The sequence below is a fragment of the Poecilia mexicana genome, unplaced genomic scaffold (genome assembly GCF_051168715.1).
Source record: "Poecilia mexicana isolate PSO_F unplaced genomic scaffold, ASM5116871v1 scaffold_12, whole genome shotgun sequence".
NCBI lineage: Eukaryota > Metazoa > Chordata > Actinopteri > Cyprinodontiformes > Poeciliidae > Poecilia > Poecilia mexicana.
The window spans coordinates 22530683-22545575 of NW_028263381.1; the positions used below are offsets into that span (position 1 = coordinate 22530683).

At 37.8% G+C, this 14893-nt stretch overlaps 2 protein-coding genes and 2 long non-coding RNA genes across 5 annotated transcripts in view; 2 read left to right on the top strand and 2 right to left on the bottom strand.

The window, feature by feature from the left end:
* Window positions 1-14893, top strand: part of LOC148156088 (NLR family CARD domain-containing protein 3-like) — a 434099-nt gene that overhangs the window by 310792 nt on the left and 108414 nt on the right. The gene's annotated exons all lie outside the window — the stretch shown is intronic.
* LOC148156098 (uncharacterized) overlaps window positions 1-14893 on the bottom strand; it is a 369453-nt gene that overhangs the window by 222813 nt on the left and 131747 nt on the right. The gene's annotated exons all lie outside the window — the stretch shown is intronic.
* Window positions 1-14893, top strand: part of LOC148156110 (NLR family CARD domain-containing protein 3-like) — a 29907-nt gene that overhangs the window by 7660 nt on the left and 7354 nt on the right. The window lies entirely within an intron of this gene.
* Window positions 3742-4288, bottom strand: LOC148156112 (uncharacterized). The gene is made up of 2 exons (XR_015764742.1): window positions 4020-4288; window positions 3742-3873 (listed from the first exon to the last, which is right to left on the bottom strand). It is a non-coding gene; the product is annotated as an uncharacterized LOC148156112 (long non-coding RNA).

Genomic DNA, 14893 nt, shown 5'->3' on the forward strand with positions numbered 1-14893 from the left:
TTTTTCCAAATAGACATGATCATAATATGTGAACATTGTTTCTTTAGTAGAATATATCTTGCTACAGCATTACTTTAGTGCAACATTTGATCTGTAAAGTACAAATTTGACTATCAATATATTCTAAACCAAGGTAAATTTGAGTGCTTGAGTGTTTATGCATAATTATATTGAACTTCAGTCAGTTGTAGTGTCATCACAGTAACATAGATCATAAAGATAACATCTACAGTAGAGGCTTTCATTTATATTTCTGAAAATTATGAACATTTGTCACACCGTCATAAAGTAAAACTCCATAGACTTAGTCCAGGGGTCTCCGTCTCCAGGATTTAGGGCCTGTGTCATGCATCTTTTCCATCCGCCTCTGCTTCAGCACACCTGAATCAGGTGATAAGCAGGACTCTGGAGAACTGGACTGCATACTGAGAGGGTGATCCATTTAATTCAGGTGTGTTGGACCAGGAACACAACTGAAAGTTGCAGGATACCGGACCCCAAGGCCTGGAATCAAAGGACAGTAGTATGGCTCCTTCTCACCATTTGGTGACTTTGGTTTTCTGCAATTTTAGGTTATTTCATCTCTTTCTTACTTTCCATGTTCTTTCTTGAAGCACTCAGTGTGCAATAAAACCTTGAATTTCTCCAAGGCATGGGTGGTGCAAAAGCAACAACTGGAACAACATCTCTGGAAATGACTCTTGCATTGACTGACCAGAAAGTGTCTTGGTTACATCTCGTCATAACTTGAAGAGAAGTGTCCATTTGAGATCTATTTCCATGACCTGCTGGCCTTATACCAAACCTTTGCATAAGATAATAAGCCATGATGAGCAAATCAGTTGTTCCTCCTACGACACATTTGTAAAATAATATCTGAAAGGTAAATGGCCTGTACTTGTGTAGCTCTTTATCAAGTCCAAATGACCTGAAAATGTTTTCACCACATTTAGTCATTCACCCATTCACATACACATTCACACACCGACAGCAGTAAGCTACTATATTGTAGCTACAGCTTGCCTGCCACAGTTTGACAGAAGTAAGGCAGTCATACACCGGCTCCTCCACCAGGGTCCTCTGAATGCCACCAGCTGGCATGGTGGCTGAACTGTCCTCTTGATCAAGGTCACAACTACTGACACAAAGTGGGGGTTCCAGCAGGCAACCCACCAGGTACAAGATAAACTCCAACCTCCTAGGCTACCGGCACCGTTTCAGGTGTGCTTTTGGTATGGACCACCATCACTTCTTGGACCTGACCATGACATTGAACCTTGAGGGGGTTTGGTCATAAAGGTCTACACCTCTCATGTGCTCATTGATCTAGTTGACATCAGTCTCTATATAATTCTTCATCTTTGTTTCCATTAGGAAAATATTGTTGTTTTTCTAGTGGATCAGCAGTTTCTCATCTTGTGTTGGAACCTCATTTGGATCCTCTTTAAAGGGTACATCAAAGAGACAGCTGTCCCTTCGTCATAAACTTTTGCAGGTGGTAACAGAGTACCACATGCCTGATGAAGGGTCAGATTATCCTCTTTTCCCATGAACTGATCATATGCATTCAAAATCAGGCATGGAAAATGGCCCATCTTCCCCTTATAGTCCATGTCTAAGCCATCACTATCAAAATCAGTAAGGGTTCCATTTTTCTCACAACTACATTGTTGTATGCTTTGTCTGGCTATAACAAAGTCCAACAAATCAAGAACCAAACTCAAAATTAATCTTAAAAAGGAAGAAGTTAGGAATTGGAAGAATATGGTATGTATTTAAATAAGTGGACCTATTGGTCAAACGTATTCTCCCACCTGTCACTATTATGACCGTCAACATGTTTACACATCCTGCTCACACACCTAACAAATTTTTATAAATGCAAAGGTGAATATCATAACTAGACACTTTAAAGGTGATGTGCACCAAAAATCTTTGTTGTTTGTTTATTTAAACATACATTGCTATCCTCTTCTTTGGGAGGTTTGTGGCACTCTTTTTCTCGCCGAGGTGCAACCAAGATTTAATCAGCTCTAGTCATGTGATAATTTAGTCTAAACATGTGATACTGCATAAGTATTATCCAAACACTAAACTTTGAATGTTTGCTGAACATTAACTGAAAATTTAATCAGCAAGCTTTTTAGAGTCCTTGAAAGTGAAAAAAAAAATCATTTTTCCTCTGATGTTTGGGTGAACTCTTCTCTGCGGAGGTCGGCCATCTCTCTGGTTCTTCCTGAAGGAGACCCATCAGGAGTTCTGGTGCTGCTCACAGTGCAGACGGTTCTCCTCCCTGTTTGCCGTTGTCCCTCTCTCAGCCAGAATCTCCAGTCATTTTTCTTGATCCTTGAATAAACATAACAGAATATGTTCTGGGTGTTATTTATGATTCGTTTGTTAATTAAAACAATGTTTAATATAAAAATAAGATTAATTTATGTTAGATATTTTTTGGTATTATCATTTTGTTATTACTTTAGTTCATATTCAGTCTAATGTTAATCAGTATTATTGTGATTTTTAGTTTAAAGTGTTCTCTTCCTTATGTGTGTATAAACTGACCTGGAGGATACGACTGACTGTTTCATCTTCATGTGTAACAGTTAATTCTGTGTTTCCCAGACCTTAATTCTTATCAACCAGAATACCTCCTAACTGCCTGTGAGCAGTCGTATTTTGTCTCTTGTTTATCCTCCCTCTTTGTTGACAGTTTGACCGAGATTTGAACCGGGCTCAGACCGTAGATCAGTTATCACACCTGGAACTGAGTTGCTGGTTTGTTTAGGTTAAATGTTTTACGACCTGTGTTGTTTTCCTGACTGCCCCCTGTGACTGTTTTTCTTTGACAATAAAAGAAGGAGCTCACATGAAAGCAGATCAGAACTCTCTGTAAACAGCTTGGAAAAGCTGCTATCGGAGACTTCTCCTTTTGCAAAAGCTTGACCATAAAATTCATATACGTTGTCTGTGGTTCTTTTATGTAGGTTCGAGAAAAATACCCAACAATTTATTTCCTTAACAATTCCTTCTCCTGTTCCCTCAGAAGGAAAGAGTTTAGGACTCACTAATTACATTTACTCAAATATAGTTGAGTAACTTTTTGAAACTCAAATGAAGTTTTAGGAGTACCGTTACTATGCTGAACTTTTTACTTTTACTCAGGTCATTTTATTATGAAGCATCACTATTCTTATTTAAACAAATTTTTTATTTTGTCTTTAAAAAACTAAAAATTCCGCTGAACTTTATATTTTGAGCCCTCTAATTGTGTAATTTTTTAAGATATGAAATAATTGATAACTTGATCAGTTACTCAGTACTTGTATACTTTTTACCAAATGCTTCTTTACTCATGTGTAATTTCTTATTCAGCTGCTTTTTACTTAAACATGTAAGTAAGAGATAAACATGAGTAAAAACATGTTTGGAGTACAAATTATGGAACAGTAACCAAATGTTGAGGCACATATGTTGAACAAAAACAGGGAAACTAAGGTGGCCAAGTTATACATCCACAAAGAACTACTGAAATGAATAGTCATAATTACTTTATATGAATACGACATGCATGCATGTGGGCCACACTTGGCACATTTCAGGGATGTAACCAATAGGGACAGATTTTAGCAGGAGTTCAGCTTTTATCCATTCTGCATTCTGTACCCTCACTAAGGTCACTGTATTCAGGTAGTCTGTTTACAAACATCAGCGTTAATTTACCCCCACATTTTTTAAATTAAATGTGTCACCAGTGCATTTGGCCGGGTGTTCCTGCTCCAGAAAGGTGAAGGTCTCTGGTCACCCTGAAGCTGTGAGATCACTGGAAACAGAGACCAGAGGTCTGCAGGATGATCTGCTGTGACAGCTTAACATCTGAAAACATACATGATGGAAACATTAATGAATGTGCTGCACCAACAAGCTGTACTTTTGACCTGGTGGCGATCAAAAGTACACCTGTTGGCCTCAAGTTTGGTTACAAATATGACTATAGTTGGAAAACATCAGCGTTAGCTTACCGTCTGGGCAACCGGAGGATCCTGGACGGACAGCAGCGGTGCATGTCTGAAAGATGGCCTCCGATGCAGATCTCCAAGGCTTGCCACCGTCATTCTTTCAGCTCGATGCTCCGTAGAGCTGCCACTGGATATTGCAGTTCACTTACGATGTACAGTCAAGTCTGCTCCTTATAGTTGAATCGCAGCTGGTAGCTACGAAGGCGTCCTGAACCTTCAATCGTAAGCCAACTTCAGCGGCCGCTTCGTCCAAACTATAAAAAACACCCGACGGTGAAGCTCTGAGTCCATGAGAGCCGCCAGCTGAAACACGTTCTGTCTGAGCGGCCACACAAAAATAAAGTCAGGAGTAATAACACTATTTTCTAATGAAGTTGATGAGCTTCTGCTTATTGATAACCCGTTAGTAGGTCGCCATCTTTCTTGAAAGCAAAGTAGGTGTGACGCTAACCAACCAATTGGGGAAGTTGTAGCCTGATGACGTGCCACTCCTCATTTGCATTTATTTTTCCCCCTAAGTTTTGCGGGGAAAATAGAATGTGATAAATAAGAAAATAAGGAAATACTAAATGAATAAGGGAAATTGGAAAATGGGAAAATTAAAAGTTTTTCAAACAAAAGTTAAATGAAAAATAGGTTAAAGAAAAATGGGTACATAAAGAAGGGATATATGAGAAATTGATTAATGAAAGTGGGAAATAGAAAATCGGGTTAATGGAAAAAGGAAATGGAAAAATGGTTAAATTAAAAGATAGATTAATGAAAAATGGGTAAATGAAAAATAGAAATTGGGAAATTGATAATATGAAAAATAAATAAATTAAAAATTGGTTTAATGAAAAAGCTAAATTATTTATTTAACAAATTTGTTATTTATTTCACTCATTTACTTCATTTTTTGATTTATTTTACTCATTTTTTATTTATTTAACCCATTTATTTATTTATTTATTTAATTTTGACGCAAATGGCTCTCCATACTTTAGAGCTGTATTTTGTCAATCCTTTGACCCTCTTTTTATATAAGGCCTACATGAGAAATAAATGTTTCCCATTGTGTTGAACCCAAACTTTAACCATATTTTAGAAGCAGTTCCATAATTGTTAATTTGTAAATCTCCAATTTAGACCAATTTAGTTTCAATCATCATATTTTCTATTTTAAAACCTTAAAAAATGATCAGCCTGTTTTACATGAGTAAAGTTAACCGTGTCACTAAATATCAAAAATGATTTACTTTATTCCAATCATAGTTTTAAATCCCAAAATTTCAACCATTTCTACCTTTGATCCATTTATTCTTTTGAAAACCTATTTATAAAATATTTAATTGAATAATGTATTACCCTTTTTATATTGTTTATCAATTATCAATACCTTTTCAGTTTTGGGGAGAGATTCGATACAGCTAAGTTTATTGAATGATTTAAATATTTAGTTTAGACCTTCCTGGATGTCCTAGTTAAACAACTTATTTTAAATCATATGAATAGAGATGCAACAATCCAACGATCACCTTCCTTACTTTAAGAAACACTGTTTTATGTAAATAATTTGATAGGTAATATTTAGTTTAGTATATTCAATTTATAAATTTTACTTATTTCATATCCAAATAGTTAGCTCATGTTTAATGCATTTTGATTTAACTTCAATAACCTCTTTTGCCAAGAAGTAGAGAGCTCCAAACTACAAATTTGCTTATTAGATCAATTCCATTCATTTCCCCCTGTTTCTATAACAGAACATAAATGTTCTGTCATAGAAAACAATAAAAATCCCATACAACTCATTGAGATGAAACCTGCTGCCACTGCTAACCTTAGCATCATATAACACAGTTGGATGTAATTCAAAGATGGTGTCCCAGATGCTGTTACAATCTGCACACCTCAATCAAAGAATTTAATGTTTGATTAAATTTATGAAATCAACACAGAACTTGGTGTCATTAGCTCAGTAAGCTCTATAGACATACTTCAATCCACTTTAGCACCTTAATCTTAAATTCCATTTAAATTTAAATTCAGTTTTCACTGAATGGTAGCCACTGTACTATGCAAATAAAATTTAGACCATCGTCTTTTGCAGTTGAAGCGGAGCCCATAATGCAAGTCAGCTATGATTAAGAAAAAAATATGTAATTGCAATAGTTAGTCCCTGCCCATTCTTTTCAGGCAGGAAGGAAAAACACATTAGCATTTTGTGAGACAAACAGAGTGAATCATGGAGGAAGTTAATGCATTTCCGAGAAATGCAGAATCGTAACCGTTGGTTCACACCAACCCTCAAACTGCATTGTAAAACCTCAGACACCAGGAGATGGGGTGTCCTCAACACATTAGCATTACACTGCAGGGGTTCGGGACGTGAAGGCAACAGGGCGCATCAGTGCTATAACTAAAGTAAGGAGAGAACAATGTCATCACTCACTACAAAAATTTAAAAAGAACTTATTCACCACTACCAAGTTTTGTTCGCACCTGTTTCGTCTCCAACCTGCAGACTGAAGGGAACCCCAAGAGTGGGCTTTGGCGCTCAGGTCACATGATCAGAGGTGAGAATCCAGGATCAAACATGAGAACACACAACAGGATGTTGTTGTTGCACAACACCTCCTCCCCCCTTCTCTCTCTCTACTTCCTCTTCTGAGAGGAGGGAGATCTTGCTGCAGCTCTCCGTCTAACGGGTGAATTGAGTTTCCTAAATCTGCTGAGATTTACCCTGTCCAGAACTGAAGTAAACTCTGTTTAAGCTGGGTGCGAGAAAGACTAGCCTGGTTTCTAATGACCTCCATCCAGATGTCCCACCCTTTTTCACCCTGTGAATTAGCCAGATAGAGTAGCCCGGAATCAGCTAGTTTCACAGAGCACACCTGTTAACGGTCGCTCTTTCTCTTATTACAACTTGCACTTGTTACTGAACCAGGTTGGTTTTAGTGACTCGGGCGAGTCCCAAGGGTGTTGTTTTAGTTTTGGCTAAAAGCAACCTATAAAACATTTTCCACTTTCTCCTCCCAGAATCAAACTTCATAGCTATTTTACAACCACCAAAGAACTTTAATGTGACTCATTAACTGAATGTCCACAACATCTTTTAGATTTTCTTGATGGTAATTATTTTATTAGTAAGGCAATTTTGCAAGGGTCAGTACAGCTTAAATCAGTAACAGAAATAATCAAATAAGTAAAATCAATAATCTAGCCTATCTTTCCCTAATGCTGACACTGTGAACTAAAAAAGAAAAACTTTGAGAGAGACGGACGGTGTTTGGCATTTTGAACCCCAGAACTGGCCTGATGATGAAAAAGGTGTTGCAGCAGCAGGAGGCTCCCAGTACAGGAAGAGTACTGAGTCAGAGCGGCAGATCTCGGGCCTCAGGTGACTTCCTCATGCTCGTAGCGGCCCTCTCCTTCTTGTCTTGCAGCTCTGTAGCTCCTTTCTGTTCGTCTCACGATCTTTCTGGTCCTTCGAGATGTAGAAGAGCTGGTCTCATGGAAGGAACACACCAGTTCTTCCTCTTTGCCTTTGTTCTTTGCCTTTGTCTTTATCTTCATCTTTGCCTTGGTCTTTTTCTTTGGGGTTTCGAACCCAGCTGATGAGAGAAATGCAATTTGAAGCCACATGTTGCGGGGCTAACGGGTTGGTCCCCATGTGCAGAGCAGTCTTCGGCTCTGTGGCTCCGGCTCTTCTTCAGCTTCAGAGTTCTTTGTCCATCTCGATCTTGGCTCGAAGCTGCCTGAAGGATCCAACCAAAGACTCCTCTTTCGCACTCACCTTATATAGGGTTTATCCACCCTTTTAGTGCATTTGCATTGGCTAGCTTTGTTACTGTGCCGGTCTCATTGGCTGACTGCTTGGACCGATAATCTCATATCCATCACCGTCTTTGGACATGACCTGATGTCTGTTCTAATGTCCCAAGTTGCTCAACAGCCCTCTTGTGTCTAACCTTCTCTTAGGTAAGTTGAAGTTTAGCAATAAGGCGTTGGTCACCTCCGCTCTCCCATCAGTTCCTCTTTCCACCTGACCTTTCACCTACCATCTACCTCCAACACAACATCAGTGACCTTTAGTTACAGTTACACACTTTACACCATTTCAAGTTCAATGTCAAAATCACATTTATAACCTTTTAGTTTATCTGATTTAGCATTCATTTATAATATTATAATAACCATTACTTATTAGTTACTCTTATTATAATCATGATGTGAGTTATTACAGACATTTCTGAAAGGAAACCAATAATAATTCATCATTCTAATTATTTGACACCATGTTACAGTTACTTCTTTCACCTTTAAGTACTTTCATAAGTATAAGTGTAAATATTCTTATAATCAAACCAACATCAACCCCTGGTTAAACCAATATTAATTATTAACTTAATTATAAGTTATCATTATTAATTCAAATATTTTACTCTGGGTTTTATCCAATTACTCAAAATGTTTAAATTTTATTCCTTAAACCTTTAATGCTCAAAATGAGCAGTCTGAACTATTTTTAATCACTGCAGGCTGGAAACTTCCTCTTTTTCCAGGAAACCTGCTTTTCCTGTTTCATAACTCTCTTTCTGCCTGACTATGATTTCTTATGATTAAATAGAAAAAAGTAGAATTAAAGCAGGACACAATAACAACACACACAACCAGATTAATTTTATTACCGTCTGACTCTACTGTTGGGTCTTGATGTCACCTGTGTAATCAGTTTTAAAGATAACTTTATTTATTGTTATTATTAAACTAAAATCTCCAGCATGGGGAAGTGGGATGAGCTCGACTTTTCTCAACAAGGACCACTGCTGAGCGACTTGCCATGCCCCAATTCTTTATCTGCTGAATCAGAAGGTGTCCAGAGTAGCAGTTATTCCTGCAGTGCAGAAACATCTGGATACAGTCCCTCTTTGATGAACTTTGGTCAGCCTTTAGTGGTAGACAGAGTGGGACGTAGAAACACAGCAGATCAGTCATCCTCTGAAACCCCCGTCTGGGTTTGGACAAAAGGCTTTGATCTTTGTGGTCCCGACTCCCTGCTGATTCCAGGCCGTTGAGGACTCTCACAGATAACGCCTGAGTCCCTTTTGTTTACAGCCAGGTGTGAAAAACAACACTCAAAGCAGACATCTATTGCCAGGTCCTGTGAGCAGCACTTTGCCCTCACGTGACAACAGCAGAACAGTTCATCTTCACTGACCTTAGTAATCGTTCAATAGCTTTTGGCTTTCATACAGCAGTCCAGCAGAAGATGGGCACAGTTCAGCATCATCATGTCCTTGTTCAGCAGCAACAACAGCGGCCTGATGTGGTAATCAAGAAGATCCTTTCTAATCACACCATCCCATGATCTCTGAGCTTGAAAGACCCTGCCCCCAAGATCGCCATCAAGCCAGAAGGAAGAAGAACTGCCAGAGAAAAATAATACAAAGTAATTAAAAATCAAAACTTATGTATGCCACATTTTGCTTACTTTCACTATTATAAATAAAATTTAATTTTATCTTGTGATGCATCCTTCCGTGTGGCTCTAGATTTGTTGTTACAGCACAAACGGCCAACTGCCCCAAATCCTGAACTGCAAAAAGAATAAACATAGAAATGTGTTAAAACACTCCACCATCAGATGTGCCAGAAATAAGAAAATAATGACACATACTGTTCAAAATCAATAGACGTCAATACTTGATGACATTCACTCTGCTTGTGCCAAATATCAACTACAAATTTTAAAATCACAACCTCACAAACTCATTAAAGAATTAGAACAAAATCCAGAATGTCCTAGTACTAACAATAATAAAAGTTGTGATTTAATTGCACTTTGTCAAATAATTATGAATTTCATATTGTTCTACTAAATACTAAACATCCTTGTCATTATCCTACGCTTCAAAACAAAGTTCTATTTTAAAATTTCAGAAATTATTCACATTTTATTTGAATTTCATAGCAGTTTTAAATAAAATTTTCCTCAAAATTCACAATTTACACCCAACTGTATATAATTAAAGTCAGCAGTAATGCAGAAATCTATCAACAATTTTAAATGAAATAAAAATGACATAGATGTTGTTTAAAGCTGTTCAATTTTAGATGATCAAATCTAATTTAGTAGAAGCTTCTATATCACATACACCATATTTTAGTCAAGCAGGAAGGCAATATGACTCTACATTAAAGAAATCCATAATTCACTATTGTTGAATGAAAAAAGTCAAAATTATTGATTAACTAATTTACAATTAACCATATCCAAAAATTTACCAGGAATTAGGGTCTACTTCTTCCCCCCTGTTAATATAATAAAATTATCATTTTGAAAACAATTTTGAATCTATGTTACTGTTATATGATAATTTGCTGAAAAACTAAAATATTGTAAGATGTTCCACCATTTCTCCAAATCTTCCATCTAGTATTCAAACTAGACTGAGATGATGTAAATTTCAAAGTTCTATCAGTAATCTCTTATCTTTATAATATCCCCCCTGTGTTTTTCTTATTTCCAAAAAGAAAAACAATTTTCAGGTGGAAAACAAAAATCGAAGAACTTTCTCCCATTATGCTAAAATTTCAACATGTCCAATCAGTTACCCATGTGACATATAAACCAAGTTAATTTAGTTAGAAGTTAGGTTAGTTTGTTAGTGTTGTTAGTCAAAGTGGATGAGACAGTTTCCTAATAACTACATTTATCTGCTTTAAGCCAAGGCTGAATTCTTGTTTAGTATTAATTCTACTGCACAAGCAGACGATTCAGCTTCAACCAGATTGTGATACCAAAATATGTAATCATCACCTTTAAGATTGTCCGTAAAGCAGTAGTAAAAGTATATTTATGAAACAAAACCTGCACTGTGTCTAAACAGTTCAAAATCAGAAAAAAATATCACACAGCTACTCCCCAAAGTGACGTCATATTTACATAGTGCTTCCTAAAACCCATCAAAGGCCATCTGCATACATTCATTCTCATTCACACTCAAACAGACTCTTCAACACCCCATTGTAAGAAAGATGCAGGATGTTACCCCAGATCAAACTGACCAAACAAATTGAGGTGTGATCCTCCCCAACACGTCCGTGAGAGCAGGAAGAAGACCCCATTCTCAGTATTTGAAGGCATCTGTACATTAGTTGACCTATAATGTAACAAATATATTTTCCAATTCTCCTTGATGACATTGGGCAAACACATTAAGTAGTGTAATTCACTTACAGCAACTGAAAAGATCCCCATGTTCACCTGTAATTTTTTCGTCACACTCCAATGTGTGAAATAAAGATATTTGTGAACCATAAAGGTAGAACTTCCCAATTTGTACTGGTTCCATCTTCCAAACACATATTTACCCAAATTTCAAACCAAAATTTGTCCTGTTGAAAGTCTTAAACACAATTATTATAACACTATGGTTGAAAGAAACATAATTATCCAGTAGTCCTAATGTTGTTCAGATTTGAGTGAACCTATTTAAAAAACTCCATTTTATACACACAACCTTATTTCATGATAGCCCACTGTTATTAAATGGCTACCTAGACCCCCTGTAGGAAAATCCCAAAAACATTCATGTGGTCATGTAATATGCAAAATGGGCTGCACACGAATATTGTCCTACAAGAAACAAAGTCATTCATTAGTGTTCCAACACGTCCTACATTAACAGTGCAGAAAACACTGTCAAGTAGAAAAACATCCATATTTATCAGTTCTGCATCCCCATTCAGATTAGTGTGGGTGTTCCATCCAGTGTCAGGAAACCTAGGAATTGAAGTGATTGTCAATGTTACAATATTATAAAAAAGCAATGAGATCATTCCAGTGCTCCAGCCTGGAACTGATGCCACACATTTCTCCCGCTGAGAAAGTAAAAACATCTGTAAATCTGTTATTTTGTACTTTCCATTTCAACACAAAACACAGTTCTAAAAGAAATTCACATCAAAATCCAAGAATCCTGAAAGAGTGAGCTGGAAACGTCAATGTTAACAGAACTGAAGCACTCCCAAAATGCAAATGGAGTGGTCAATCAGTCCCCTGCTCTGTGAAACAAACCCTGTAAAACCTGTAACCAAAATGGAGAAGAAATCTCTGTCCCACAGAAGCATGAGTTAACAGAAACACAGCAACATAACATCCAGCAAAACAGACAAACACATAAGACACAAATCTCTTCTGCACAATCTCAACACAACTCAGAGACAGACAGCAGCGCGCAGTGAAACATAAAATGGCGGAAGACGAACCCAAAATCAGTAATAGATCAACCCGCAGCCAAGCACGCACACAAACACCAAGAAACGTACAAAACACAGACGACGTCGTAGTTCAGCCAAGAAAAGACAGAAAAGAAAAGAAAATGTCAAGCGCCAGCTAAAAGAATGTATGATGCATCTTTTTAATCTTCCAACTTCACTTTTACAAATCTCTTTATTCTCTTTCAACTTCTCAGTCCTTTAAGGTGATTCAACCTGCTTCAGTCCTTTTACTCCTGGCAACTCGATTCGGAGTCCCAGAGTAGGGTGATTCAACCCGTCAGTCCTATTAATCCCAAACCAGTCCAATTATTAGTCCACTGGAGATGAGCCGTAATCTCCTGGCCGATTCAAGCCAATTCTAATTAATACACAGACACCCGAAATTCTTTTGAAGAGGCACAGGCATGGATCCTCAGGGTAAAGAATTTAAAAGAAACCCAGCTTTAGGACAGAGGTAACGTAAACTCCTAATGCCTGGATCCGCTACGATCCCCTGTAATGTGTATTTTCTCTTCAAACTACAGACTCTTTGAGGAGGGATTTTATATACCGTTGCAGTTTCCAAATTCTGTGAGGCCGCACACACCAAGAGAAATCAGCGACGGTCCAACGACACAGCGCTTCAGACAACCAAAAAACAATTAAACATTGTCTTACCACACCGAAGTGTCGGGCCGAAACGGATCAATCAGGGCCAAACAGCCGCCCACCGAGACTCCAGAACTGGCATGAGCCCCCAAATGTTAAGGAAGAAATTTTTAAAATAGGTTAACTTTGGAAAAAAGTTTGGCTCTCTCTCTTCCTCTGGATCCCAGGTCCTCTCGGCGGGCCACGAGTAGCCACAAGGAAAACAACAATGCGTGTTGACGTCACAGAATTACAGAGTTTAATCCAATATAAGACAATGCATAAACTTACACCAGAAACTGCAGAACAACGGAGACATACATTCATTTACCTCACAGACTTGGAAAAGAAGGAAAGAAAGCAAAGACGTGCAAAGACATCTTTGGAGAGTTGCAAGAGCAAATCTGATTTGTTACTTCTGTGTAGAAAGTTTTATCCTCTTGTATTTAATTTATTCAAATAAGGCGTATCTTTGCTCCTCCAACCAGGAGCTATCTCTGACCCTCTCTCAAGCCAGAAACCCCTGCCGTGTTTACGGCCTTTCACAGATGTGTGAAAAGCTACAACTTCCACTGTGTTTTCTCACAGACAAAAGGCAGTTCAAACGATCCTAGCAAACCATCTGCTGGAACTACAGGTAACATAAAGGTCAATAGGCCAGAATACATTACTAATTTCAAAACCACAATTAGGCCATTTGAATCAAGACATGTTAAGTTTTAAAACTAGCTTATTTTAAATTTATTTTCTCAACAGCATCAAATTTACTTCAGCCAATAGAAACATTTCTCCTTTTTGGAGAGGATAATGTTGCACACTTAATAATTAATCAGTGTGGTGTTGCGCAGGCTCTTATTTTGACGAATGCTGTGGAAACATGACAGCGACAGTGAGCACCTTCGCTGACCGGCCGTTACTGCGCTTAATTGCCGTTGGCTCGCTGAGTCAGGAGCAGTCACTGTGCTCTATGTGCCCACTGGTGGCGAACCGTTGCCACTGCAGTACAGCGCCTCTCAGCAAGAGAAGAGCAGCTTAAAAGCACAGCCAGCACGAGAAAAATAGAAGCAAATAAACTATCTGCATGTCTCTGCTTCTCTTTTTCTTTTTGGGGTCTTTTAGGTTGAGTGGTTACTTTTGGTTCTGTTGTTGAAAGGAAATCACATGGAAGCAGCAGATTCCTGTGGATGGTCCTGATTCTCCCTTTTCCACTTTCTGGGTGAATTTCATACACAGGGCTGTCCTGATATTTTCTTTCTTTAACAATGTACACTTTATCTTCCCAGAATGCTCTTAACTTTCCTGGTCCTGCCTTCTCATTCAGATTCCTAACAAGCACTCGGCAAACTGGATACAACTCCCCTCCATGCAGTTTCTTATCATAGTGAGCCTTCCCTCTCATCGCCTGTTTACTGGCTGTTCTGGATGCCAACTGATAGGCTTCACTCCTCCTTGTCCTCCATTTTTCTTTTTTTTTGTAATTCAAATTTTATTGATTTTCTGAATATCAGATACCATTCCCCCACTTTAAAACAGGGGAAACTGTATCTGATGGGTAATATTGAGCATCAAATTGCATTACCCTGTTTTCAATTCATATCTATCTATCTATCTATCTATCTATCTATCTATCTATCTATCTATCTATCTATCTATCTATCTATCTATCTATCTATCTATCTATCTATCTATCTACATATATTATTTATTATAATTATAAGTATTATTACAGCTGTGTGAAGCTGACACCCCACCCACGTCAAAAAATCCAGCAAATAGTCTGAATGGTTAGTGCTCCATTTGTGCCATTGAAATTGTCGTTTGTGCAGCTTTTGTCTTTGAGATATTAAAAATTATTTTTTAGGTCATCTAGAGTTCACCATCCCCCCATATCGCGCCAAAACAAACCAAAGTGGGCTAGTTCGTTAGTGCTCCGTTTGTGCCGTTAAAACTGTCGTTTGTGCAGCTTTCGTCTTTGAGATATT